This window comes from Chelonia mydas, chromosome 7 (assembly GCF_015237465.2).
Source record: "Chelonia mydas isolate rCheMyd1 chromosome 7, rCheMyd1.pri.v2, whole genome shotgun sequence".
In the NCBI taxonomy this organism is placed as follows: domain Eukaryota; kingdom Metazoa; phylum Chordata; order Testudines; family Cheloniidae; genus Chelonia; species Chelonia mydas.
Genome location: NC_057853.1, coordinates 11,492,469 through 11,505,730, shown reverse-complemented (window position 1 = coordinate 11,505,730; position 13,262 = coordinate 11,492,469). Strand labels below are relative to the sequence as shown.

The following is a 13,262-nucleotide window of genomic DNA, read 5'->3' as shown; positions in this document are numbered from 1 at the left end:
CAAAAATAAGAATGATTTGTACTTGAGTTCAGACCAATTGCTAGTAAAAGATAAGTCTGCACATGTCCAACCTGGTTCTGTGCCAATGCACTCTAATATTTTAGCAGGAATATAATTGTTCAGGGAGATTTAGACTGCTGAAAGATACAGAGGTCCATAGCAGCATTTCTTTCCTTTGTTACTGTATTAGGGGTTTGCAGACTTTACTTACGGGACTTGGCCCCCCAACCCTGTTTGATAGGTTTTTAATGCCAATTACACAAAGGAATCACTACTGGGGATGGAGTTTTACCTGCTGCAAGCAGGGAAGTGAGAATCAGGATTCAGCGTTCTACCATTGGCTCTGTTACTCTGCCCTGAGAGGGGCTGGAAACCCACAAGTCACACTCACTTTGACTGGAATTGCGGGTTCTCGGTGCCTCTGAAAATTAGGCCTTCACGGTCTACATTTTGATACTCAAAAACGGAGGCATTCTGAACTACAGCTCACTTTTGACAATTTCATCCTTACTCTCTGTGCTTCAGCTGTCCCATCAGTAGAGTGGGGAAAGGAGAGAAGCTTCACTGGAGTTATTATAAAGAAAGCATTAACCCTTGCTCTAGTGCAGTGGTTCTCAAACTAGGGGTCCCGCTTGTTTCAGGGAAAGCCCCTGGTGGGCTGGGCCAGTTTGTTTACTTGCCGCATCCTCAGGGTCAGCAGATCGCGGCTCCCGCTGGCCGTAGTTCACTGCTCCAGGCCAATGGGGGCTGCGGAAAGCAGCACGGGCCGAGGGATGTGCTGGCCGCCCTTCCTGCAGCCCCCATTGGCCTGGAGTGGCGAACCGCGGCCAGTGGGAGCCGCGATCAGCCGAACCTGCGGACACGGCAGGTAAACAAACAGGCCCAGCCCGCCAGGGGCTTTCCCTGAACAAGCAGTGGCCCTAGTTTGAGAACCACTGCTCTAGTGCACATTGTGTGATAGTTTCTAAGCTAGCCCTGTTTTCATCCACTCAGCCCTTTGTTAACTCATGTGTAGGGCCCTACCAAATTCACGGCCATGAAAAACACATCATGGACTGTGAAATCTGGTCTCCCCCCATGAAATCTGGTCTTTTGTGTACTTTTACCCTATACTATACAGATTTCACCGGGTAGACCAGCATTTCTCAAATTGAAGGCCCTGACCTAAAAGGTAGTTGCAGCGGGGTCACAAGATTATTTTAGTGGGGATCATGGTATTGCAGTGGAGTTTGCCACCCTTACCTCTGCGCTGCCTTCAGAGCTGGGCAGCCGGAGAGCGGCAGCTGTTAGCCAGGCACCCGGCTCTGAAGGTGGCACCCTGCCAGCAGCAGCACAGAAGTAAGGGTGGCAATACCATACCATGCCACTCTTTACTTCTGCACTGCTGCCTTCAGAGCTGGGCAGCCAGACATTGGCAGCTGCTGGGCTTGAGAGCTGGTCTGCTGACTCTTCCCACCAATCAGGTGGTATAGCCAATCAGGCAGGCTACTAGAGACCAGCTGCACGCATTAGGTTGCCCAGGTCCCGATTCTTGAAAACGCCTTTGTAAAGTGTTTAGAGGTCGACAGCTGGTATTATCTATCAGAGAGGCTTGGTGCACTGCAGCCTAGCCATCCCCCCAAAAGTGAAGGCTGCATGAGCCTCGATGAAGGGACAGGAGCCATGACAATTGCCTGCATGATACTGAAACCCCTTCCATTCTAACAAAGACAGACATATTGCAGGACTTAAGGACTTAAGGACTTAGAGAGGGAACTGAACCACACAGGCTGCTGTGGAGATAACGACTGTATTTGTTTGTAGTTTGGGGTTTGTGTAGGAAGTCCTAAGCAATGGACAGGGCATATGAGTACAAGTATCTTTGTTTTGCCGATGACCTGGTAAGTAATGCTTCTCTGGGAGGGAGCTTTCTTTTGTGTGAGCAGAAGTCTAGTGCTTTAAGGTAGGGAACCAAACTCAATGCCATATATACCCATAAAGAAGCAGAGTTCAGGTCATGTCAGAAACTTTAACTCTGGCATTTCTTTGCTTTTGCGTGCTTAATGGGGAAACCCCAACATTCGCTTAATGCAGTTGTTGGTATGGGATTCATGCCCTCTGGGTATGGGTACACGGCAATAAAAGCCCCACAGCACAGCTGTAGCTGGCCCACATCAGCTGACGCTGGCTCAGTCTGCGAAGCCAATAAACTGCAGTGTAGCCGTTCAGGCTCTGGCTAGAGCCCTGCCTCTGATACCCCACGAGGAGAGAGCGGCCCTGCACAGCCCCAGCCCTGCAAGCCTGAGTCAGCTGACAGAGGCCAGCCAGGGGTGTGTTATTGCAGTGTAAACATACCCTCTGAGACCATAGGAAGAAAGATGCTGTAAAATATTTATTATTAGCATGGTGATATTTGTTTAATTTAAACTTGAAGTCCAAGTCTGGATACATAAACACTTTACCTGTCAGATTTTCTTACCTTCTAAGAAGCCACTAACTTTTTTCAATGACTTCCAATTTTACGGGTCAAAAAAATTGACATATATTCTAACCTACCTCCCTATTATGGGACCCATGCTGCACCTAAGCTACTCTCTTACTCCCCTGTGCCAGCTACCATAGAGCACAGATGGAAGAGGAACCTCCATGGGGCCTTTATATCTCTCTGGTGTACATGGTTAAGAAATGCTGGATCCTTGAATCTGACCCAAAGGGAATTGTGCTCTGCCCAGTAGAGAGCTGGCACAGGGAAGTCCATAGGCACCGACTTCGACAGGTGCAGGTGGGTGCTCGACCCCCCCTTTGCCCCAGCCCTGCCCCACCCCCTCCCGCCTCTGCTCCAACCCCTTCCCCAATGTCCCCGCCCCAACTCCGCCCCCTCCCTGTCCCTATTCTAACCCCTTCCCCAAGTCCCCGCCCCAGCCCCGCCTCTTCCCCACCTCCTCCCCTGAGCGCGCCACGTTCCCACTCCTCCCCCCTCCCTCCCAGAGCTTGTTACACCCCAAAACAGCTGTTTTGCGGTGGCAAGCGCTGGGAGGGAGGCGGAGAAGCTGCGCCCTCAGGGGATGAGGCAGAGGTGAGGTGGGGCAGCCCGGAGCACACACGGAGTCAGCGCCTATGCAGGGCATTATCCATCCCCACAACAGAAGTGAGGGGTAGGGGGGACAGGAAGCAGCTTCTGACTCTGGGTAACAATCTGGATCCCATTCTGCTCTTGGGTCAACACAGCCCCAAATAAGGAGTGAGAACATAACAGCATTTTAAACTTACATAGGCAAGGCCTAGACATGCCTTCTTATATTCTGCACGATCAACCTATTCTTAATATCAGTTCGTTCAAATAACAGACCCAATTCTGGCCCCTTTACTCAGATTGCATAGCACCTTCTTCCAAAAGTAACCTATCAGTTTCAGTGGGAGTAAAGCACCGCTCAACATCTGTAAGGTTGGCGGGGCTGGCCCCAATATGTTTTTAATAGTTTGTGTAAAGTACCACATATTCTTATTACCAAAGTGCATTTTAATAAATATATTCCCTTAAATGTACAGTTGGACTCATGCTAATCTACTTACACATAATTTTCTGGAAGGTTCAAGAATCCTAAAAGTTACATTACATGGGCAAAGTTACATGCATCAGTCTTCATCTAAACAACAAGTTTATTGTTTTATTATAGAACGAAAACCATAAAAAGATTTGTCTGAAGTGATTGGTGATTGCACTTCACATCTGGTGGAATGTTAGTTATTATAACAACACCTTCGGCTCCTTCAAATGAAGCCTTAGGCTAAATATGAAAATAAGTAATACTATTAAGACTGTAAAAAGACATTATGGCATCATATGGAGATACTAATGTGATGTGAGGCAAATCCAGCCACCAGAGGGAAAAAATTGCTGAACTGAAAAATTGTACTCAATGAGGCAGAAAAATGGGTCAAAACCCACATGACTGGTCAGATTCTCAGCCCCAATCTGGCTGCATTTTGCCACTCCGGCAACGCAAGCCATCGCTCTCGTTGGATTATATAGAGCCAACATAGCAGCTCCTTTGCCACCCTCTCCCAACTTCTGGTGGAAAAGAGGTGTACGTAGGATAAATCCCCTCGGTTCTGGGGGTTGCTGATGTAACTTAGAGCAGCCCTGAGGATGCTTTAACTTGTCCTGGTGTGTCAAGCCGGGGCAAATTAGGCCCAGAATACAGGAGCTATAAATTAAAGTCACCTTCCCTCCTACCTCAGCAAAACTCTGCCTCCCCAGAGAATCTAGTTCCATTATGTGCAACACACTGAGGGTTTGAAGGGTGAACAATTAACATGGAGAACGCTCGTCTATTTATTATAAGAGTTTCTTGATCTAAAATTTCAAGCTCTGGGATATACAATTAGCTCTTTCTAATCACTGACCTGCATTTCTATCTGCTGAATAGTGTTAGATTCCAGCAGCTTAATTTTACACACACACACACACACACACACACAGAGGCCATATTGCATTTGTACCCAATATTCTTACTGAGAATTTGTTTGTATTAAAAGTGGCTGAAATTTCTGGATCAACTATACATGATATTGTTGAATTTAACCACAAAACAGGTAAATTAATAATGGTGTTAGAGGGGAGGTATTTGGTAGTTAGTCTCATCATGGGAAAGGTGGAATCCATAATTGACTGGTTCATATTTAGAAATCTATGTCTAGTCCCAGTCTTATCGTGAAGCACCAGGAAAAGTGGTTAAGAATAAATAAGCTAACTAGAAACAGCTGCCTTTAATATAACATTTTGACGTCAGCAAGTCTTTATTAGCCTCCCAAAATAGTCTACGGTTTTGTGAAACTTGGAGGGGGGAAAAAACATCGTTGTTCATTTTAAAAGCAATTTTCCATTGATGATAGAAGTGGGATTCGGTGCTATTTCATTTTTTAAAAATAAAGCAGGCATTTACAACAGCTCAGGCCACTACAGGATCTCAAGCATTATCCTGTTTCACATCATCTTGAATGTTGTTGGCAACTTTCGTTAACTTAGTCCCAGATGTTATGGGCTAAATCCTATCCTTGCTTATGCTGGTCTGTTGCATCTGGGGGCATACTGGCAGCCTCCAGCACCTGCCGAAACACTGCACCTTTCCACTTCACCTGCAAGCCAGAATCCTTCCATAACATACAAGTGAGCACTAGGATATGGTCTGGAAAAGCACAGTTTGCGAGAAAGAGGCAAGACTAATCCAAGACACCATAAGCAATAGGCCCAAGCCAGCAACAACTGTCAGAATCCACATTAGGTGGATCTGCACCCCTGGCAGCATTTCTGCTTATCTTCTTTGGCCTTTTGTGCACTTTAGATTAAATTCACTGTGGTGCAAAAGGCCCTTCATACCGCTTCAGTCCCCAGAGTGGCTGGAACTAGAGCTGGTGGGGATCTTTTGATGAGAAATTGGCAGTGGTTGGTTGGGTTTTGGTAGTGGGGTTTATATTTTTGGCCTTTGTTTCTTTTTTTTAAATACTGATTTGTCAAAATGATTTCTAGATACAATAGGAGAGAGATACACACCCCAGAATAGCCAAAACCCCCCAGGGTTGAGGGCACTCATTCAGCCTGGGTTAGAAGAGGGACTTGAATCTGAGTCTCCCACATCCCACATGAGAGCCCTAATCACTGGACTATGGAGTCAGGGCTTGTCTACACTTACCGGGGGTTTGATGCATCAGCGGTCAATTTAGTGGGTCTAGTGAAGACCCACTAAATCAACCGTCAACTCCTGTACTCCATGTGAATGAGAAGCACAAGGGGAGTTGATGGGAGAGTGTCTCCCCTCGACATTGCATAGTGCGGACCCCGTGGTAAGTAGATCTAAGTACATCGATTGCAGCTACATTATTCACGTAGCTGAAGTTGCGTAACTTAGATCGATCCCCCGCCCCCCACAATGTAAACAAAGCCTCAGTTTCTCTGCTACTGAAGCTGCTCCACTTTGTGTAAAAAATAAATATTCCTTGAGCCAAAGAGAGGCTCAAGTTGCTGCACTGACCCTGGTTCACCCACCACCCAGGTAAATGCCCTAGTCACCAGGCTGCTCTGAGGTGGGGCTGCCTCTCATTTAAATGTTTTTTTCACAAAAAAGTTGGAACAGCTTCATTTCCATTGCCATACAGAACAAAGACAAATGTCAAATTCTCAAAAATTTTCTTGCGATGGAATTCTCATCTTCTGGCCAGCCCTAGCAGGAACCACTAAGAGTGGACCCATGCAAACAGACCACTGTATGCCACCATTGCAGCCTATGGATTGGAGTACCAGTCGTAGGGGGAGAAAAGGATGGCTGTAGGGCTGCACCTCAATCCAGCCCTCTCCACTCCTATGCAATTAAAGCTCAAACAAACACTCAGGCTTATGCAGGTGGAGTGAGTCTCACCCAGCAATAGGATCTGACCCTGTTTCAAGGAAACAGTGTTAATAGGCTGGTAACATCTCTTAAAAGGCATTGATTGAAATACACCTCCAGTTTATTTGCAAAGGGCCTTTTACCCTCAAAACTCGCTCTTGTACCGTTTTATACCATATTTGTAAGAAACAGATTCGGAAAAGTTCCCTGCTGTTAAGATTATCCCTCCCTCCCTTCTTATGTGTAGAGGAGAAAACAGAATACATTTTTGCAAGCCACAATAAAAACTTTATTTGCATTCCAATCCCGATGCACATCTAGGACTGATGATGTGGCAAAAGCAGCCGTATAACAGTTGGAAGCAATGCAGAGAAAATTAATTTCTCTCTAAACAAGAAACCTTTGATCTATTTCCCTTTGGACGGAAGCATTATGTTGTTGTTCTCCCTGGCAATTATTAAATCACTTTCTAAAACTTTAGCTTGCTCCCTTTTGTTCAGCAAATAAGGAAAGTGTATCTCCCTTAAGTCATACAAAATAACCTCACTTTAATTTACATAATGCCTTCTTTCTGTGAATTCTAATAGCTCTGGTAGATCAATAAATTCTTCTTTGCAGTGCTGTAATGTCACCCTGAATCTTATGTGACAAATATTCTATAACTGGAAATTAAAACATCAGCTCAAAATCTTGGGAAGCCCAACAATGTCCTATTCAGCAACCAGCCTAGCTTGCTTGTCTGACTTTATAGCTGTTGTTCAGTCTGTTGGAACAAACAGACTGAAGCCTCCAGGGTCAATATTTATTCTGATTAAGTTAATGTTTTACATTTCAGATCAATATTTTTGCATTCAGGGGCATGACCAATTGGACTGACCCCCAAGCAAAGAATTTACATGGTACCCATGCAAGCCCCCAGCTTCTCTCGCCTCTTTTCCCAATTCCAGGTCTTCTCTTCCCAACTATATTCATTCCCCTAGTGTCCTCAACACAACCATTCTGTTATACAGTCAGGGATTGAGGATTATGCTTTACAATTGGTTTCTAATTGGGATGCCCAACTTGAGAGGTGATTTTCAGGGATGCTGAGCCCCCGCAGCTCCAATTGCCTTCAGTTGGCATTGTGGGTGCTCAGCACATTGGCCAAGCAGGACTTAGGCTTCAGTACCAGGGTTGCTATGCCTCCGTTTCCCCTCTTTCAGGGCCTGATGCAAACAACAAACAACAGAACCTCCCGCTGGGTTTTCTATTTGGCTAGCAAAATGTAAGCAATCGGTCACCTTTGTGGCAGGGCTCCCCAAATCCTTTTCTTGCTTGTATCAGGGTTTCTCAGTTTTCAGTCACCCTTCTATCAGAGCTCTGTGTCGACCCTACAGCTCAGCAAGGTCCCAAGTATAGCAGGAGCCTGTCGTGTTCCTGTTTAGAGTGTACATTTGATGAGAAAGCAGCTGTCACTTTTACACATGGCTGTGGATCTCAAACTGTGGCCATGGACCACTGCCGGGCACTGAACTGCTTCTGCCCTCAGCAGTGACAGATGCACAGTTCAAAAAAAGCAAGATGTTTTCTCACCAGGCTAGAATGCTCAGCAGGAAACTTGCAGCAAAGCTCCCTTACAAATCTGTGCTGCCTAGATTGCTGCACGGGAACTGTAGCTGTTAGAGACACTTTGTTTGCTGGTACTTCGGTGCAGAAACAAACTGCAAAGTAGCTTGGAATGTGGCGGGCTGCAGAAACAGGCAGACTTGTATTTAAAAACATACACCCAAGTGGGCTAAGGCTGGGCCACAGAGTAACCAAGCATCTGCCCACTGGACCACTCAGTTCCCTCCCAATTGTGCACTTAAGCCTGAATAAAGAGTGAATAAAAACTAAGTAATCTTTGGCCAACAGTCTGGGGATCTCCCACCTATCTCCCCCAAACTCGGATCCCAGCAGGTTAAGGATAAAAACCTTAAACTAGAATGAATCCCTAGCACTTTGTGGCTTCCCCCTAAAGCAGCTGGCTGCACTTACCCTGTCTGGATCAGCCTCAACAATTAGAGAGAGCAGAAAGCTACAGAACCAATTCCAATTATATGTATATTCGCAAAACCTTTAGCTGCAAAGAGCTGCTCTCCTCCCACTCAGTGTATAATCTAATCCAAACCTGACTGCCCCAATATACACAGCTCTCCCCTTTACTCTTTATATATATATAATAATATATAGTATAATATAGTATAATAATTCGGTCAGTGTCAACCCAGGTTACTAGTCTATATTTGGACCTTAGGCAGCAAATGAGAGAACTGACCTTTCTTGCCTTCAGATCCTATTTCATTGTTATTTATTGCCCCTTATCCGCTGTCTCCTGTATCAAACCCACACCATGAACATGGCCTAGATCAGTCAGCAAACCTCCTGCTACCTTAATAAAGCATCAGTACCTATGATCCACAGCATAACACAATGAAATCCAGTACAACATTAAAATAATTGGCAGTAGCAGTGCACAGCCTTGTCTTGTTCCATTTTTTAGTGGAAACCTTCCAGGTTCACACATCTTGCACTTCCTGAGACAAATTTCTCCCCCTGGAGTCTTACCACTTTGCTGGGAAAGAGCAAAATACTCACCTAACAAATGGCCAGTTGATGAGTCATGTGCTTGTTTGAAATCTACAAGGCCTATGAATCTCTCTTATCTCACTAGGTGTGTTTTCAGTCTGTTCTATTTAAAACATTTAATAATCACTGCCTTTCTGGTGACCCACTCGGCCTTTGCACAAAACCCACTCCCTGCTCTGTCTTGCTGAACTGTAAGTTGGAAAGAACTCAAGAATATTTTCTGTTTTTAGGAAAGCTGAGGAATCAGATGCCTCTAGATTGAGGAGGCTACGGTGCATCACGTCAATTGGATAGCTTTCTCCAGCTAATTTAGATTTACTCCTACACTGTTAGCTTTTCCTGAACCTATTTATAGCAATGTCACCTCAATATTTGTCTTTCAGTATAGAAGCCTTTCAGTCAGATAGTATGAAATCCTCTACTTTTCTCAGTTTCTTATCTAGCACTTGGCCTTTCAAATCTTCTCTATTATCCAGACACTGCCTGGGTTTTGTTTTTTCTTTTCCTATTGAAAAAAATCTCATGCTTTTCAGGGGTGTGATTATACTTTTGAGTTGACAGGTCCTTTATGGTCCTATACTGTACTAGCCTCCTCCTGCAAGGTGCTGAGAGACTACAGCTCCCTTCAAAGTCAACAGGAACTAATGGCACTCAGCACCATGCAGACATTGGCCCCTAGACATAGCGCCAAGAAAGATAAAATGTATCTGCCAGAGGTTCTTTAGCTTTGTCAGAGAACTGGAGACCCTAAGGCTGTCATAAGATATGATTAAGAAGCTTTAAAACATCTATGAATAAGCGGGAACATACGCTCACAAATATGGGCATTGAGGATTAAGAAGGCCCCTAAAATACTATAGAAAGGGCTGTGGTGATATGAAGATCAAAGGACAAACTGCTTTTCAATATCTAAAGTGGTTAGAAATATGATTTCAGCTACACTAAATTAATGTGCCCATTTATCTCTACAACAAAGAGCATCTGTAAGCATCAGCACTGTGAGACAGATATATGGGAATACAATATTTGTTCCAAGTGTAACAATTATTGCTAGCAGATCACTTGGGATATTGAGCTAAATTTTCTGCTTGTGTAAATGAGCAAAACTCCACTGAAGTCAATGGAGCGTCACCCTTTTACAGCAGTAGAGAAGTTGGCCCATTCTGTCAGCACATGAACTTGTGGTGTTATATATATAGGAAGGAAGAAAGGTGTTTTCTATATAATGCTTTAAAATTATTTCCCACAAATAAAAAAAAGTACGCCCACTTGGGTCTTGTATAGTATTTTTCATGAGTAGGTCCCAAAATGGAAGCTTGGTGTCATTATTGTCATTATACCCATTTTATAGATGGGAAAAGTAAGGTACAGAGAGGAGAAACAACTTACCCAGTGTAACTGCTTGCAGACAGTTTTATAGAAGAGGGTCATTTCTGGGAGAGGATTTTGGCTGCTTTAAAGTAGCATTGGATTGAAAGACAACTTGGTGTCATCTTCTTCATTCAGATACCCACGATGCTATGCTATTATTAAGTATGTGGCATGACGCACCCTGAGCAGCTGGAGACAAAGATCACAGGAGGCCCAGGTTAGGCAATTAGGAGAACTAACTAACTAACACTGCCTTCTTTGGTTTCAGCTTAATTTACAGGGCTTTTGTTCACACAAACTAGCACAGACCTGCAAAGTATATGGTCACATTCCCTTCATGTATTTTACCAGTCTGTTAACTCAAAACAGGCAACTTTATGTCTACAGCTCGCTGTTTTCTGGCTTCTAGTGAGCAGCCTCTCCTCTTCATTTTTAAGAGTCTGAGTTTAGTTCAAGGAGACTCTTCCCTCACCTAGGACTCTGAAAAATCTGCAATTTTATTATGATTCTTGCAATATTTGGTGATTTTTCTTAAAGCCCCAGCTTGTGGAGTCTTGCAATTACAGTGCATGAGAATCCTGGCTTGCTTGCTTTCTTTTTCTTTTTTTAAGGTGAATCCTAAAGGCTCAACTCCTTTTTAATCTCATATTTTTTTGAGGCCCAACTCATGATTTTTGAATACTTGGGGTTGGCAGTACTAAAGATCTAATCCTAAAAGCACCAGTGTCTGGCTCAGGGGAGCCTGCTCCTAAGAGAAGACGCTGGGGCTGGGTTCTCCGTCCATAGGTTAATGAATAGACTGCACACCCTGCCACATTAGTAGCAGACTTATTCCTACTGTGACCATCCCCCACCATATCTAGACAATACTGGGAAAAAAATTAGTACCACACACAGAATATGTGATGCCAAATGCTTCACTACCCTTTCAACCAAACACTGCTAGAAAAAAACCCACATGCCAAGAGAAAAAACCTCCATATGCTTAGTACATTTGCTTTTCTAGTTCTCCTCGCTCTCAGACTCAGCTAAACTTCCCTAAACTGTCTGGAAAGGGGACCAAATAGAACACACATTGTTAACAGTAAATGCAAAATAAACTAAGTGTCACTATATGTTATTGCAACAACTTAGTAACCCTTACAGAGGGTTCTCTCTCTCTCTCTCTCTCTCTCATGTACAGCACATAATTATGCTTGTGTGTTGTTGGGTATTTTTGAGTAGTAGGAAATCAAATTCTTTCTGAATAGTCCCTCTATGTACATGTGGGGAAATAAATATTAGTGGGAGAACAGGGGGAATTACTGATTGATTTGAGGTAATATTTAAAGTCAGATTTTTAAAGGAAACTCAATCTGGTCCCTGAGGACCCAGCCGTGCAAATACTGCCACACGTGCTTAATTTTATATCTGTGTCAGCCTGTTTGAACTCAGAGGGACTACTTATGGATTCATAGACTTTAAGGCCAAAGGGATCATTGGGATCATCTCATCAGACCTCGTGAACGATGCAGACCACAGAACCTCACCGGCAGTCCCTGCATCAAGCCCCATGACTTCTTGCTGTGCTAGAGCATTTCTTTTAGGAAGACATTAGGGGTTTGTTGGCAGCAGCCTGCAGCAGCGAGCCTCCCGGCCTGGAGCCACAGACTTGGGTTTCCGAGATTCACACTAGTGCTCTAAAAATAGCTGTGTGGAGTACTTGTGAAGTTGCCATTTGGGCTAAAGCTCAGGCTCTGACACCTAAGGGGTCTATCGATGCAGACTGGGAGGCTCACTGACGTAGGCTTTGCAGACACACCCTCGGTCTCTCATCCCTTGGTAAATTGTTCTAATGGTGAACTACTCTCACTGCTAAAACTGTGCTTTATTTCTAGTCTGGCTTCAGCTTCCAGCCATTGGAGCCCATTATGCCATTTCCTGCTAAATTAAAGTTCCCCGTGTAGGAGCTTATAGCCCAGGATCAAGTCACATTTTAACTTTTTAAATAGATTGAGCTGCTTAAATCTCTCACTGTAATCAGGTTTTCCAGATCTCAAATCATTCTTGTAGCTCTTTTTTTACTCATGTGTGGAAAGTTACTCCTACGCATACAATTAGGAGGAGTACAGGGCATGGAGCAGCCAATGTCAGGGATTGTCCCAGTGGGACTGGTTGACTGTTTCTCAGCTCTTCCTTTAGTCTTTAGGTGGGAGTACTGCTACTCCAATCTGGAAGCGTGGATTCCTTTATCCCCTGCCCTCCACTCATCTGTTTAGCATCTGTTCCAGTTATTCAGGCCAGGCACTGGGCAGAGGATTTGGACCCACTCACATGGGTCATAAACATCTAAATATACAATAACAGCAGGGTCCAAGCATCCAATGTGCTTTAAAATCGACAGAGAAGCCAAAACAAACAAAGCAGGAAGAGGTCAATAAAGTTTCAGTAAGGAGAAAAAGATGATGGTTTCTTACGCCAGATACTTCTTTCAGTTCAAGTAACAAAATGTAGCCACATAGCCAAATAGCTATCCTACGAGTCATGCCAGACTGGTCATTTTTTCCATGGCTAAATCTTCCCAGATTTCTGTAAAATATCTGGCCAGTGTAGGGGTATTAGCTTTCCTCCGTTACGGTGATGCAGCTAGAAATGAGGAATGTAGAAACTCATTCTGACCAAATTTGGAAAAAGAACCGGCAACACCTAACAAAGCTAAAGCAGGAGTTTTAACACAATAGATGTATTTGAACTTGTATCTTCTCTACATACAAAAGTTGTTACCACTTTAACATACTGGTATATTTAAAGCAGCAAAATACCCTTGTGTGGATGGAGCTATACTGATATAAAAGTGCTTATGCTGGTAGAGGTGTTCCAATATGGGAGGAGGAATAAGTGATACAGGCATAAGCACCTTTATACTGGTATCATAAAATC

General features: G+C 44.1%; 1 long non-coding RNA gene across 1 annotated transcript in view; it reads right to left on the bottom strand.

The window, feature by feature from the left end:
- Positions 1-10,466, bottom strand: part of LOC122466751 — a 59,258-nt gene extending 48,792 nt beyond the window's left edge. The window contains exon 1 of the long non-coding RNA XR_006292514.1: positions 10,362-10,466. This is a non-coding gene — a long non-coding RNA (uncharacterized LOC122466751). The remainder of the gene's footprint in view (positions 1-10,361) is intronic.
- Between the last annotated feature and the right edge of the window lie 2,796 nt (positions 10,467-13,262).